A 16611-nucleotide genomic window follows, 5' to 3' on the forward strand; every position below is an offset into this window, starting at 1 on the left:
AGGCAGCTGCGCGCTCACCTCACCAATGTACACAAGACGCGTTGTTTGAGCATGTTGTGCCTGTTTTTCTTTAGGTCCCAGGCCATGTTAATTTGTTATACTGTAGACTCTAACGGTGAGACCATACTGCTCAGCACGCACGTGTTAGTCACTGCTCACGAGCGCAGCACATTGGGAGTTAGTTATTTATTTTATATTTTACATTACACTAATTTTTGACTGTAAATGTATTCTAAAACACTCAAAGGTTCTGCATTCAATTCACATATTCGTCAAAAGTGTTTAAAGTATATTTAAGTTATCAAAAACTACGTTTTATACATATATTTTTTTTTTTTGTTTTTTTTTTTTGTTTTTTTTTAATCGGCCGATAAAATCGTAATCGTAATTTTTCTCTGAAAATAATCGGCATCGGCACTCAAAAATCTATATCGGTCGGGCCCTAGTTCATTGTATTAACAACCAGAACAAATATACAGGTTTGGCTACAGGAATTACTGTATTAAGTCAAGCAGAGGTTACAGGAGACTGTACAAAAATGTAATACATTCCTGATAGTATTTTAATAAATATAATCATTCAACCAGAGAGTGAGAGAGAGAGAAACGAGAGAGCGCGAGAGTAGCCAAATACTTAAAAAGGTATGGCCATGAGTGACAGTGTCAAAGGAGTATTTGATTTCTATGGAACAAATATTTGAAAAGAGCTGTTGACATTTCATTTTCCCGGAAGAATCAAACAGGTTTACAGTTGGCCACGTACGATCAATGGATGGAGATCTACCCTTGGCCGGGTCTTTAAGACCAGGGTGTCCCCAAAGAGCTCTCATGTAGAGATGGCTTTAGTTGGGACACAGGGAACTCCACGGAGCCTTTGATTAAAAGATCTGGGGGCAACATATTGCACAGATTTATTTTCCTGCAAAGGCTTTCCATTGTGCCTTTTTTCAAGTATCTAACCGCAGGGTACATCACCTATATGATGGCCTAGGGAGCCAGGCTTTAAACCCAAGCCGGCACACAGCGTTGTGGAGAGGAGACTATCATGTGTTATGTATGGAAGGAAATGGCTTTCATGCCAACGGTGTCAAGGAAATCAGCCTCAATCTCTTCAGTAGTCCTGTCTATTCCAAGCTGCGGTTGATAGGAAAAAACGTCAATATTTCATATATTTGGTAATTGTTTGAAATAAGAGAACATTGGGCACTGAAAATATCAGATAATTTATTTTACTTATTTAACTGTTGAATCAATTTTCATTACAAGTCAGCAGGCACCCGTCTTTGGCACAAAAGTATCTGGTTTCAGACTTACCCAACTTTTGCGCTATCCTTACCTCACACTAAAAGATTATTTTAACCAGTTCCCAGCACCATTAAAAAAACATTTTCTCAACAGGGTTCTCGCCAATTGCTGCCATCATGTTGCGTAAACTCATGTGTAACAGTGCATGGCAACAGAGTACCTATTCAGCAACTCATGGCCCATCGATTGCAGCCGTCAGGTTGGCTACATGCTATCCAGCACACACAAAACCTATCAATTTGAAAACACCTTCAAAGTTGATCCAACTCTTGAAAGACTGTGTGGATCAATATTCCAGTGGGTATGAATGTAAGACTGGAAGTAACAGGGATATCAGGGAGGCTATGTGCACTGAGCCATCAGGGGTACTCCAAAAAGGACCCTTGCATTGGTAATCACTCACTATTCTATGAGGTTATGTGACCATCCATCAAAAAAAAAACGGAATGTTTGAGAATAAATTACGGTAACTGACACTGCATTAATGTCCTTGAAGGTTCAGTTCAGACATAGAAAAAAAGCAAAGAAAAAATCAAAGCAAAGAACTGAGACGAAGTCAAAGCTTCTTAGGACGTGTGAGAGCGACGGTTCCCAACCCATGGGTGCGACCCGGTACTGGGGTGCGGCTCATGTGGTACCGGGGTGCGAAGAAAGAATATATTTCTTTTTGATTTTTATTATTGCTGCCTTGCAAATAACTCCTCGTTCAAAGCCAGATCATTGTTCATCAAGCTAGTTCAGAAAACGGGCATTGGTTTAATTAATTGGAAATAGAACAGGACATTGACATTGGCCCCTGGTTACCAATCATATGCCTGCCACAACAAACTCTGCGTCCACGAGCGATGCATGGTGCATCATCCATGCCGCTCGTTGTTTTCATTTGCTTCGGCTTTATGTGACTTTTAGGCTATACTTAAACTAAACTATATGACCTAATTTGATCCTACAGTGTGGTTAGACTGCACGTTACAATTCATTTTTTTACTTTTCTTTTGAATGTCTCTCTCATTTGGACTAATTTTCTCTAACCTCTTTCGACACAGACTCGAGAAGCCAGTTTAAGGCTGAGTGTCCTAAAAGCAGACAAGTTCAGAAAAGTCAACATGAACCTAAATCAGTAATGGGTAAAAGCTGAAAAAGTTAGCAAATTCTCGGTGGACAATAAAGTTGTAATTTGCCTAAAGGCCCTGGACTCTTCTCAAATAGCTCAGGAACATTTCCTTTCCCATTGGGATGCCACATGTCAAGCGTTATATTTCTCTAACGTCTCCATGAAATTTCAGGGGCAAACCAGACACAAAACACCATAGAACACGACTGCAGGAAAACAAGAAAAAGTCAAAACGACATGACTGGAAGCAATTTCCTGTCTGAGTGGTGAATGACAGATGTCATAATTTGCATTTCTTGTTTGTACGGTTAACTCTCCAAGCTGTGCACCTGCTGGCATCACACAATCACATCAGCAGGAAGTCTCAAGGTGAGTGTTCGGCAATGGAAAGTTGTTTGATGATTAGATGTGTTGGAAGTGTGCAGGGCTTTGTCACTTCAGTAATCTGACCCGATGGAGCACTGACAATGAAGCCCTCAGGTAGGATTTTTATTTGATGTGTTACTATGCCAACCCATGCTACTATAAATGTATTTATTACACGGGTCTCCTCAATGCCGTGGAACGCTCCGTTCACTTGCAAGGGCCCTTCACAACTTCCGGCTAAGTATAATTGACCATTGTCAAGGAAAACAAAGGATGATGACGCGGCTTGACGCCTAACTTGTCAACCCCAGCGTCTTCGGTTGGTTGTACTTCTGACAATGACCGGCGTTCTATACAATATCCATTACTTAGTAGTCACCGGTATGCATAGGGTTTGCACTGAATTCCTTTTCAAGCACCTTCTACAACGACGGACACTCCAGACGGCTCTACCTCTGCTCCAACTTCCTGTACAGCCATTATCATTCTAACTCTACTACAACCTGTATCACTGCTTCTTCAAACTCTGTGAGGACTTAATTATATTATACCTATAATCATCCTGTGGAAAAACTTGTAGGTCCTCTACTCACTCACATAAAAAGGAGTTCTGAACATCCTACCTCTGTAACAAAATACATTATGAACCTGTACTCATTCCAATGAGTTTACATATTTCACCCAACATGCTGATATTTTGTAAAATTGGTCGAAACGGATGTTGTCAATCAATGCCGTGAGGCTGAGAACAATCAAAGTATACAAAAAAATTTGAGTTAATACAAAAAACTATAAAGTGCGGCACAAAGTATTTTGTATTTCGTTATACTTAGTTATTTCGATGTCACGATGTTCAACTAGGCAAGCTGACGAGACCCATCAACTAGGAACAATTAGTTAACGAACAGAAGTCGTGTGCATGATTGAGTGGCCTTCACTTTAAGCAACGACACCAGAGGACTGTGACGGTAATTACAGAAAATCCTTTTAATGCTTTACTGTCCAGAGGAGGCAATCTCCAGGGTAGGTAGAAGGGGGACTACCAGTGCGTGCGTGTGCGTCTGCATGTTCGTGCATGTCGGTTCAACAGGGTAAGGGAAACGAGGGACCCTGGCAGAGATTGACAGGGCCCGGGCTGGCGGATAGAGGGGCGACTGCTGCCAGTGATGGAGAGGATCAGGGGTGACAATGTCAGGGAGGAAATTAAATTTAGCTCCCTGCTTTGCACGGGGCCACGGCCCAGGCTGGTGTGGATATTGAGTAGTCGGGGCAGGAGGTCCCGACAAGCACTTCATTGAAATGCACAGCAGAGCAGAGCGGCCGGCTGCATCTCCATCATTGGCCGAGGTTAGGTGAGGGGAGGAGGGCGCAAAGGGGGAAATAATATTCAGCTGATCCACAGCAGAGGACGGAAGGATAGAAGGAAGGAAGGGGGGTGACAGAGCAACTGGCACCCAACCTCCTTTGCTCGCTTTCCGGCTTGCTGGAGAGAGGGGCATAGGATGCAGGCCAGCAAGTGGATAATTGTTACACAGCTCACCACTCCTCCAAAGCGAGATGACGAGATGCACCCTCACCCCTCCCCCACAAATCAATTTGGTGTTGATGCAAAAGGGAGAAAATAAGAGAGAGGAATAAAAGAACTGATGGGCAGGCAGCAATGCTGCAGTGTGAGTAGAAATGTAATCTAGAAGAGGAGGAGAAATTAGGCGGAGGCTGTAATCCATCTACTGTTGCTTTGTGTGGCACACAGAGGTGAGCATATGAGAGCAAACTCAATCACTCCGAGTGTGGGGGGGGGAAGAGAGAGAGAGAGAGAGAGAGAGAGAGAGAGAGAGAGAGAGAGAGAGAGAGAGAGAGAGAGAGAGAGAGAGAGAGAGAGAGAGAGAGAAAAAAAAATTATACAGGAAGAGAAAGAGAGAAGTAAAGATAGACGAGAGATGAGATGGCAGATAGTGAACACTGCAGCAGAGGAGAAAAGACTAATCAAACTGAAAACTTGATGAGAAGTATCAATACGTTAAAAGGCACCTGGGTGATTGACAGAACCAGTAGATACAACTATGGATAATAACTAATGGATAAACTATCTTCCCAAAACAAGACAGATAAAGCACAACTTTAAGGGCATAAATGTGGTTCTATCCCCAATTGATCAATCTCAATTATGCAATTTCAATTGTATGTTCTCTGTTGAAAGCTGCACTTGTTTTTTTTTACATCAATTGATTTTCTGTTTAGAAGAGGTTTGTAGCTGCAGAGGAAAATCCAACACAATTATCAGAAAGTAATAAAAAGTCAAAATTGACAATAATTGTATACAACCAAGTCATGTGTCAGAAGGATAATAATAGATGATAACACTTTGCATCAGATAGTCTTAGAAGTAAAATAATAGATATTTAGTCTTTAATAATCAGATTTTGTTTCAGAAGTAAATATATTTAAGGTGGCATTAATTGCATCAAATTGTGTTTCCAAAGTAGATATTAATTATAAAATAGAAGTGAAACTGTTTGTTTATGGTTTAATGTACCCCAGTGATAAAACGGATAATAATAAATTAGCCCAAGCATTACTACAATGAAGTCATCCATTGAAATAAGAAATGTTTGCGTTGTGGCAACCCTACTTTGGAAGCAACATGGAGGCGCTGGAAAGGAGCATAGACCGCAGCGCCAAGATCAGATCACTTGGGAAGAACCCTGTGCATATTAGTGATACATTTTTCGTAGCATGTGTCACAGAGATAAGGGCAAATAATGTTTATTTGTATTAGGAGAACAGTAGGACTTGACCATCATCTGAAACAGCTCAAAGGCAATGTAACAGGGCGATAGATGACACCTCACACAGAGAGAGGGAGAGAGGGAGAACGGGAACGAGAGACTACAAGAGAGAAAGGGGGATGATAGGGATTGAGAGAGAGAGAGAGAGAGAGAGAGAGAGAGAGATGGGGGCAAGAGAGAGAGCATTGAAAAAGATGAAAACAAATTCATCATCCGATTCCCAGGGAAACATAAACAGTCATAAATCAAAGAGAAAAATGAGCCACCTTATCTGGCTAACTTCACGGCTAAAGTAGCCTGACTCCTAGCGGTATCTCAGGAGAGTCTGGTGGGCCCAGGGTATGATGCTGTGGTTACAGAGGGGGGAGCGCTACCTTAGCTGCTGGGCGCAGCGTGGCGGGACAGCCACCCTCCCTCCAGGGACGGAAGAACAAGGCCCAGGGGACGGCCGACCCAAATACACTCCACATAGTACTGCAGAGCACTCCCCTTTACTCGGCAGCAGCATCAGCTTATACCAGTAAACACCATCTAGTACAAAGCATTGTCTAGTACAAAATGTCATCTAGTACTGGGTGCCTCTCGTACCACACAGTACATTATCTAGTTTGTATACCTCTAGTATTAGACAGTATCATGAAGTACTACATAGTACTATCGAAGTACAGACTACTGCCTTACTACACAGTATCAGAGGAAAGCAAAATTGTCATTGAGATTTCTCTTCCTTTCTACTCAATCTCAATCCCTTTCTCTCTCTCTCTCTCTCTCTCTCTCACTGCATTGAGGCGTGCAGTCAACCCTCAAACAAAACCGGTTTGTTTATTTTTACTATTGCAAAATTTGAATTGTGTTCATTTCTCAGGAAACACATTTCAGCGTTTCTATGTTCTGCCAGTGATCACATTCATTAAGAAGAACATAAGAAAGAGAAAAGTTGGGCAGAAAAAATAGAGGAAAAATATCGAATGGAAAGGGAGAGAGAGAGAGAGCTAAATAAATGATGTGTTAATTGGCAGCATTGAGATGGCAGCTCTGCTATCGCATTAAACAAGAGAGCGAGAGAGAGGTAGCGAGAGGGACAAATAGAAGAGCACAAGAGGGAGAGAGAGCAAGAGAAAGTGGGAAGAGAGAGAGCGCAGTAGAACACATAGCTTTTTAAAACCCTCTATATCTGGCACTGACATTTTAGCCAAGAAAATAAATAGAAAGTCACCGGGAAGGCTATGGAAGGGAAATTGAAGACTCGCACCCAGCGCCCAAATACACAAGCACTGTCCCCCCCACACACACACACACACACACACACACACAAGTCATGTTTAATCTGTGTCTTGGCTCTCCACAGGACATTTGAGGGTCCAGACCTAAGAGTGTTAGAGTGTTGACCAAACGGTTAGGAGACCCCCGGGGGAGAGACCGCCGACACTGCCAAACACTACCCAACATCATCCACATAGGCAATCTGTATTCTCACTCACACTCACACTCACACACACACACACACACACACACACACACACACACACACACACACACACACACACACACACACACACACACAATCTTGACCGCTTCTCAACAAAAAACCTTCACGGTTCTCCACCTCCACCAAATTCAGAATGAGTAAGATTGCACCCCTCCCAGTTAGTAGGCATAAGACTTTCAGAAATCTGCACACACTTATTTTGTTCTTTCCACTTTAGCTGGCTGTGCTAATGGGTGACCCACACCTCAGCCTGCTGGTTATCGTGAGTGTGAGGGGGGTTGAGAATGTCGATAGTATAAAATAATGTTAGCAAATATAAATAGTATAAAATAGTATAAAATAATGTTAGGTTTTTAATCAATGCAGGAAACAACCATCAGTTAAAGGATCTGATGTTATTGGTATTATTGAGATCACTAAGGATCAGAATTGACTAAATTCAATGCTATTAATTAGTGGTGTAACTGTAACGGTACACAAAAGTCACGGTTCGATAAGTACCTTGGTTTTGAAGTCACGGTATGGTACAGGGCGGTACGGTTCCAAGTAAAAAAAAAATTGAATTTTAGACTTGGGTTATGGAATTTGCCCGTTCTGAATTCCCAGACAGGGTTTGTTGAAATAGTGTCGTGAGCTGGGTTTGCTCGTTGTTTTTTTCACAGCAACGGCGATAGTAACACCTGGATGGTGCTTTTTAAAACGCTTGTGCATGTTGAAGTGCTGTACGTAGACACGGAGAGCCCTCTCTGTAGCCGGAGAGCCTGTTGGAGACCCTCTCCATAGCTTACGTGTGCAACCAATATTTTTTAACTATCTGTCGACGAAACGGAGACGGCAAGGGGTGCGATTGGTCCTCTTACAAAATCGTTTCCGGAATCACTTCTCCGGTTTGACTTTGCACCTTATTTACTTTGTACATTGTTTACTTTGCACATTAAGGACCAATAAAACACCAACTAAGATTTGCAAAGCTTGGGAAATTTATTTCCAACACTACTTACATGGTTTGTATAATAATGAGTTGTATGGTGCTGCGATAAGCTCCAAGGTTTTAAACATTGCTGGAAGGTTTAGCGCGGCTGTATGGTGTTGCCGGTATTCAATCTATATTCTAGCTTCATTGGAAACACAACCCACTAAGGTTCCACTGCTTTGAATGTGTTGGAGTACTTCAAATGACCATGAAACTAAAAAGGTGGTACTTTTCATCCGGCACAGCGTTATGGGTGGGCCTGACGGACCCAGGCCCACCCACTGTTCAACAGGCCCACCCAAAACTTTTCTTAAAAAAATAAAAAATAATGTGTTATATATTTAATTTATTGCTCGTACGGCTCTTTTCAATGCTGTGGAACGAAAGTGTCAAGGGAAGTGTTTTTGCCTCTGAATCACGTCTTTGATATCACTCCGCATGTAGTGAGGTCATTCATCAACCCCAGCATATTCTGTTGCTAAGCAACGTAAACGTCTTATGCTGACTATTTCTCTGCTAATCAACACTAGGAATGGTAATTATAAAAAGACACACCTTGTGAAGTTACTTTTTCGCTTTGGCAATATAGCCGTGTAATAAGCGGCTTTTAATTTGTGTAAAATTAAATATGTATTTTTAAATAAATAAAAATGGTTACGTCTAGGTTGATGTCTCGGCGCGAGTTCAGCAGACAGTTACTGAGACACTAGCTAAAGCCTCCATGTGATCTGAAAGTGTAAACATCATTCCAGTAAAGGACAATGTTGCAGCCGTCGTTGTTTAGGTACCTTAAACGTACACGAACGGTCTCGGAGTCATCACTGCAACCAGGAGATGAAGGAGAGCTGAGATCCACAACACATTTCTATCGCCTCTGCCTCTGCCTCTAACCCTTGAGTGGATGATAGCCCTGTGGATCTGTCTCCCGTGGATGAGCCCGCAACTCAACCAGTGCTTAAGTATCCAGTCACAGTGATGGGTGAAAAAGCAAGGAGTTCTCCAAAAACTGGTATAGCAGATACAATTTCCTTGAGTACAGCATTAAGAAGGATGCAGTCTTCTGTAAGATGTGCAGGCACTTTGGTGAGCGGGGCAGGGAGGAGAAGTTTAGCCAGACTGGATACCGGGACTGGAAGCACCTCAATCACGCTGGTTTAAAGGACCAAATTAGCAAATCGCACACGTTTGCACTGGATAAATTTAACAATTACAGGTCAATGTCTGAGCGTGGCTCTGTCATCCATCAACTCAACAACACAGATGGCAGACAGGGTGAAATAATAGAGAGGAATATCATATAGAGAGGACATCAAAGTCAAAGTCATTCTGGACGTTCTTATCACTTGTGCCTAACAAGAAGTACCTCTGCGTGGCAACCGAGAGAATGATGATCTCAAAAACGCAGATAATTTCCTTGACTAGACTAGATGCAATCCCTAGCAATGCAAAGATGCTCAGTAACGAAATTCAAAACGACCTGTTGGACGCTGCGTGCACTCTCCTGTTGCGACGGATTAAACGTGAGCTGCATGAGGGATCTTTCTATGCTATTTTAGCAGACAAGTGTAAGAATGTATCTAAAAAGCAGTTGGTCGCCGTTTGCTAACGGTATGTTCACATGGGAACTGTGCGAGAATGCGCTGTTGTCCTCGTAGCCACAGACAACATGACTGCTGTTGCGATAGCACAGAAAATATTGGAAGTTGTCGCACATTTTGGACTAGACCCAAGCCTTTGCGTTGGTTTTGGGTTTGATGGTGCATTGGTGATGTCTGGGCATAAGGGTGGTGTCCAAGCCATCCTTGAAGGCACCTTTGAATATGCTGTCTACGTCACTCACATAGGTTAAACCTCATCCTGGTAGCTGTGGCTCGGACATCGCAGGATGCCTCAACTTTTTTTGACTCTCTCAACACCTTGCACAACTTCATGTGCTGCAGCGAACGTCATGCCCGTTTTCTTAACGTGCAAAGAGAGATGCGACCCGATCTTAGGTCATTGGAATTGGAGCACGGCTGTGACACCAGGTGGGATTCAAGATCGGCCGCCGTGACAAAAGTTTATATTCTGTATGATGTTATCGTTGAGGTGCTGGCACAGTACGCGGAAGAGGGGGGGCAGAGTGAGATTGAGGCACAGTCACTGTTTCAGCAGATCAGAACAAAAAAGTTAATCTTGTGTACTTTTTTTTTCAAGCAGTTCAGTAAATCAGACTTCACGTCTAAAAGCCTCCAGTCCATCACCGCATCAGTGACGGACACGATTGATTTGATCGAGAACCTCAAACAAAAACTGACAGACATTCGCTCAGGTGACTCTGCGTTCTTAAACATGTTGGCAACAACAAATAAGATGATGGAAGATCATGATTTCAAGAACTGGGATGTACCCAGTTTGCCCTCCCGCTCAAGAAATCTCCCAGGCCGATTTGAGGGAAGTATTGTCACATGCACGCTGGGGAAATCGACAAGAGTGAGGAGTGACCTGCGCAACATTTCCAACGCGCCAATAGACTGCCAGCTTAATGAACTGAACACCCGATTCCACAGTGACACTTACTGGCTCATGGCATCTGCAGCAATCCTGATGTCCCCTAGCATCGATATAAATGACACCACTTTGGCTACTAAAACGAACTCTCTCAATGATGCAGGAAAGCGCTTCCAGATAACCACATCAGAGTCGGAGCTCGCAGTGTTTGTGCAACTCATTGAGAGGAAGAAAACATCTCAGAACATCTCAAAAGTATTCTTGAAGTGATGGACATGTGCAATGAGGACGTTTCCCGAATATCCATGCTTTCTTAAAAGCTCTGATTACACTACCAATGACATCCTGTTCAGTTGAACGTGTCTTTTCCAATGTCAACCGAATTAAAACAGCAAATAGGAGCAGCATGCTTACAACTCACCTTATGTCCCTCTGTCTGTTGACATTTGAGAGAGCTTACAGTAACTCTCGACTTCGATGAAATGATTGACATTTTCAAGAGCAAACCCCGCCGATTACTCCTGTAAATGAATTAATACATTTTCTTCTCATGCTCTCTCTTCTTCCCATGCCTATCTATTTTCATGTTTGGCAATCTTTTAAGCCTGCCTGTTGGCGCAGAACTACCCAGTTGTTATTTTGAAGTTCTGCCCATAAGGATATTGTTAGTTTGCCTGATAAGTTAAAGGCTTCTGAAATGCTTTGTTTTTGAAATGCAGCAAAATAAATGTTGATATTGATGTTTGCTCTGATTTGCGTTAAAGGGCTGTTAATCTTCTGACTTCGGATGACCGTGAATTGGCGGTAGACTATTGTATTAGTTATTATCTCGTAGTAGCCTAGATTTGAATGCATGTTCTTTTATAATAAGCCAAGCTCAGTCAGTCTGTTGCGTTATCGAAATATTGTTGAAAACTTAAACAATTCAACAGAATTAAGAAATAATCGGCCTCATGTTATACGAGCAGAACTAAACTACGAGGGAAATATTCGATTCCTGACCACTTTTACAGTCTATCTATAGGCCTTAGGTCTATAAAGTGACGCGCTAAAGCATGATGCGTAATTTAGATTCCAAAAGCGCTCTTCTTTGTTCAGATCCAAGGAGGGCGATCGCGGATAGGTCCGTCCTATGCAACGAAACATTATACAATGCAACAAAATATTAAAGAGCATCAAGCTATTAAAATCTCTATTATGCACAGATAATATAACAGTATATTAGTCAGTCATTTTCATTAGGTTAAACAGGGATTCGATAACGTTTTTAATTTAAGGACCACCCACAATTGGTCTGGCCCACCCACAACTGGAATCCTGACGCCGTGCCTGCTTTACATTGAGCACAGTTTTAACCAAATTGCAGCACTAGCACTATTAACGAAGCATGCAGAGGAATTCACAATTGTAGATGACGGAACAAAAGATAAAAAACTAAAAATAAAGTGTATAAGTAATAGAGTGTATTACCTGAGCAGCCCGTTATTATTAGAAGGTAGAGCTGATGTAAGAGGGGGATATTACCTTAGCAGCCTGTTATTATTAGTAAGAAGAGCTTTTTAATAGAAGAGTATATTACCTAAGCAGCTTGATATTATTAGTAGGTAGAGCTGATATAGGAGGTGTATACTACCTTAGTAGCCTGTTATTATAAGTAGGTAGAGCTGATCTAGGAGTATATTACCTGAGCAGCCCGTTATATAAGTAGGTAAGGTTTTTTAATAGGGGTGGAGAGTGTATAGTTGGTTCATGAGGAAATATGTCGAGGTAGTAAAAAAATTAGAACCACCCATGCGAATAAAACATTATTCAAGTGCTAGAATATTTTATAATGAATGTACACAGATGAGTGGTACTTAAAAGGATATGCCAATACTGCCAAAAAGCAGAGAAATAAGGGGTAGGACCAAATTTGTTAGGGTGCCACCAAATGAAAATGTTAATTTTGAGCCCTAGCTGGATGGCGGCTACTAGGAATGGGTCGGACGGTCTCGAACGATTCGTTCACAACGAACGAATCCCGAAGGTGAACGACGAGAACCGATTACCAAAACAAAAGAACTGATTCTTTGATTTATTTATTTTTTTACATTAAAAAAATTATGGTCACGTAGATAAAATATACAAACAAACAGAGCTCCGTCTCCCCACTAACTTATATTGATTGAGTCTAAAACGTTCTCAAAGTTTCAGCCATTAAGAGTACTAGAGCAGGTAGCAATCGCCTTGCCATGGCACATGGGTAAACAAATGACAAGGCACTGCCACACAAGTTAACTAACTATCGCTGTAGGCTTCAATATCATGCAAGCACTTTACACGTTTTATTTTTATTTTGTTCTATAACACAATTGCATGCTTTAATAAAGTATTGTTTAACCTACCATGGAAATGGTCGAATAGCGTCGTATAGGCCAATGCTACAGAAATTCGTTTTTTTGTTTTCCGAGTGCATCGGACTGAAAACTTTTTTTCATCTCCGTTTTATTCCCCCTCATTTCCACCGCCCGGTGTGGTTTGGTGCAGCATGGCGCAGCTCAATTACAGCTGGCGTTTCTTCCGCTGACAGTACCCTGATGGTAGGGCAGGCTGTGAAAAAGCCTTAATTGGCGGGCGTACCCAATACTTACAAGCATTGGCGTAATCTGACTTAACAAACAAATCAAACAAACGAATCGTGATAGTGAACTGAACTGAAAGAACTGATTCCCGGAAAATAATCGTTTTGCCCATCCCTAGAGGCTACACATCGTCCGAGACTGAGAAGATTTACTTGGTACCATAATTCAGTGCCGCCCCCAAGGGTTGGCCAGGAGGGGCCTGGGCCACCCTGATTCAATGTTTTGTTCCTTATTATCAATGTACTCCTTTAAATTAAAGCTGTCTATTTATCTTTTTAATGAAAAGGACAACTAGCCTAATTGGAAAACAAGGTATCTACACAGATCTATACCATAGGATTGTTGTGGAATATATATAGACATCGATACACACACACACTGTACACACACACTCACACACACACACACACACACACACACACACAAACACACACACACACACACACACACACACACACACACACACACACACACACACACACACACACACACACACACACACACACACACACACACACACACACGAAGAGACAAAAAGCTAGAAAAGTAAAAAGACAGAGGGAAAGAGACGGATGGAGGGACTAATATTTAAAAACCATAACAATTATAATTCCCTGACGTCAATTGCAAATCTGCGAAAAAAGCTTGGGATCAGGACATAAGTGACTTGGCAACAAAAAACAAATGGAAAAAACATTTGTGATGGGTTCTTTTTTTACTATATATATTAATATTTTTCTAATATCTCTGTGACTTGTGGCTCTTGTTCTGTCAGTCATGAGAAACCGTAGGAAATAATTACTGAATAATTAATAAATAATAGTGGACCACCTGGAAATGGGTGACAGGTGAGACAGCCCTGTGTTTGATCAGAGGTGTCTAGGCTTCATCATCACGCTTAAATCAAAGTTAAAAGATGACTTGAAATAGTTTTGGAATTTAGGAAGCCCTTTAAAACTTTTAGACTAGGTCACGCCGCAGTAGAACCTCTTTGTAGCTGCTTCACCCTTGTTTGTGTGGTTTGTGTTCTTAGACTCAAAGCATCTGCTAAATGACTTCACGTACATATCAACCAAGGTTAACTAAACATTACTTGTGATGTCAGCACCGAAAATGCTAAATAATACAATAAGAAATATTTATATATTAATAATAATGAAAACTATCACACCAATCTTATACAGAGTCACTTATGACTTGCTTAACATTGATATTGAGCTGTTGTTCTCATCACTGCAATGTAAAACAAAGGATGTCATATGTGTTGAATCCCCTGGTAGACTTTTGGTTTGTGGACAAAATCATAAAGGGTTGAAAGGCTTCTTGTCATAAAGATCCATGAATGCAATTGTCTGCTTTCCTCACATGCAGTTTGTGTGTGGGTGTTTGGTTTTGGAGTTTGTGTGTGTGCAGATTCCTCGAAGATTCAGTGCTGATTTGCGTGTACAATGGCGATGTAAGTGTACACAGTGCTGATGTGCGAGCAGTCATTCGAATATAAATGGTATAAGAATATAACATAACATGTGTACGAGGCCAATAAAGTTGCAAATAATGATAGCCCAAAAAGAGTTTTCCGTGTGTAATTTTGTAGACATCCTACCATCAGGGTTTAATTATACTGTTGTTTCTATTATCCACAAACAAATGTGTAGGCTACTATATATTATTAGGTCTGTAGTAATTGAGCTTTAAGCCATTCATGAGCTAATGCCAACCAGCTTCATTGTGCATTTTTTATTCTACTCACTCATTCTACTCTACTCACATGCAGTCAGTAAAACAAGTAACAATCCACAATCTACAAAACAGTCTACAATCTTTCGTTGAAGAGAAGCTCCTGTTACTCTGCGGCAAACTGTCGACAGCTAGACCAGTTTCGAACAATAATGCGCGCATGTGCTTCAAACAGCGGTGTATTAACAGAGGGATACCTTGGGTACATCTCCTACCCTAAGTAAAGCCTTACTGACAAAATAACAATTCTGGAGCTTTAAACCTGAAGGTCAGCTTTAATATAATATCAGAAACCAATTTCGACTAGTTTGTCACAACCATTTATCAAATCCATTTAATACAATTACAGTGCTGGTGTGGGGAACTGTACTGTGGGCACCCCAGCAGAGGAGCAGAGGATCAGGGTACAGCATCCAGAGGGGGCACAGCATGGGGTCAGAGGCCTGGCTAGCAGATTGCCTCCAGCTCCATCTTGTGCCCAGGAACCATATGAAATGGGTGAATAAACCTGCTGCGCACATCGTCTGGCCCAACAAACACACAAAACCTTTGAGGATAGAGGCTGTGAGCTGGCAACCATCAGGGTTTCTATCTAACAAAATGCACAAATACACAAAATAAAAACGTACTGAAAAACAACAACAAAACTAACTGTCAAACTGACCAACTATTCCAAATCACGTATTTTCTAACTGACCTACTGACTGACCAACTTTAGCAAGCATTAAAAGGTCTTTGCCATTGGTGATATGTCTTTATTTACTGAGATACTATTCAAGGTATCTCCTTAAGCCTCAATGCGAAATACACACGTTATGGAATGAAATGATTGACAATTTCCCTGATCTGGAAATGTTAGGCAGGCAAAATGATGGGTCGGTTTGGCAGTGACTTGATAGGAACCGTTTTTTTGGGATAATATGTGCGCCATGTTCAATCAAAAACCAACCCTTGCGTTTTAGGGGAGGTGCTGGCAAAAAATGTATGCATAAAAATCGTGTTCATATGGATTTTGGTGGCAGGAACTAGGGCTGGGCGATATGGGCCAAAATGAATATCTCGATATTTTTTTACTATATCTCGATACACGATATATATCTCGATATATTTTGAATCTCCTCTAGAGCACATCATAAATGCTCGATTCAACCATGTCTGGCATAATGTTACGTCAGTAATAATTCTAGTATTACTGAAACATAAGTCTGCATGTAGATTACATGAAACAACATATTGTTTAAACTCAGTGCTTTCTATTGGAACAATTTAGAACTTGCACATAAGAAAAGGAAAATCACAGCAAGTTAGATTTACCAACACAGCATTTATTCAAACCGTTAATTATTTATTAACAGTTTGAATAATAATTATTATATATACACTGCCAGACGAAGGATCCAGTGCTATTCTTTTTCGAAACCAAATCCTCAGTTTCCATCCTTTTTTCTCTTTCTGGCTGTTCTCACTCACCGGTCGGAGGTACACGCACCTACAGCAGCGCGCCTTCCAGACTACGTCACACACGCGCGTCCATGAGAATCTCGTGGACTCGCAATGGGCGGGGGGAGTGAGTTTAGAGAGCCACCGGAAATAGCGAGAGAAGGGAACGCTGTGCGTTAAAAAAAACCGAGAAGCCCAATCCCTATGAGAGCTCCCCACGCTACGGCCATCAGGATGCGCACAGAGCTTTTATCCGTGATATTATATAACCAATTATATTATATTATA

At 41.5% G+C, this 16611-nt stretch overlaps 1 protein-coding gene across 4 annotated transcripts in view; it reads right to left on the bottom strand.

Moving 5' to 3' along the window:
• Positions 1-16611, bottom strand: part of LOC130403479 (protein diaphanous homolog 3-like) — a 227925-nt gene that overhangs the window by 164118 nt on the left and 47196 nt on the right. The window lies entirely within an intron of this gene.

This window comes from Gadus chalcogrammus, chromosome 14 (assembly GCF_026213295.1).
Source record: "Gadus chalcogrammus isolate NIFS_2021 chromosome 14, NIFS_Gcha_1.0, whole genome shotgun sequence".
NCBI classification, from domain to species: Eukaryota; Metazoa; Chordata; class Actinopteri; order Gadiformes; family Gadidae; genus Gadus; species Gadus chalcogrammus.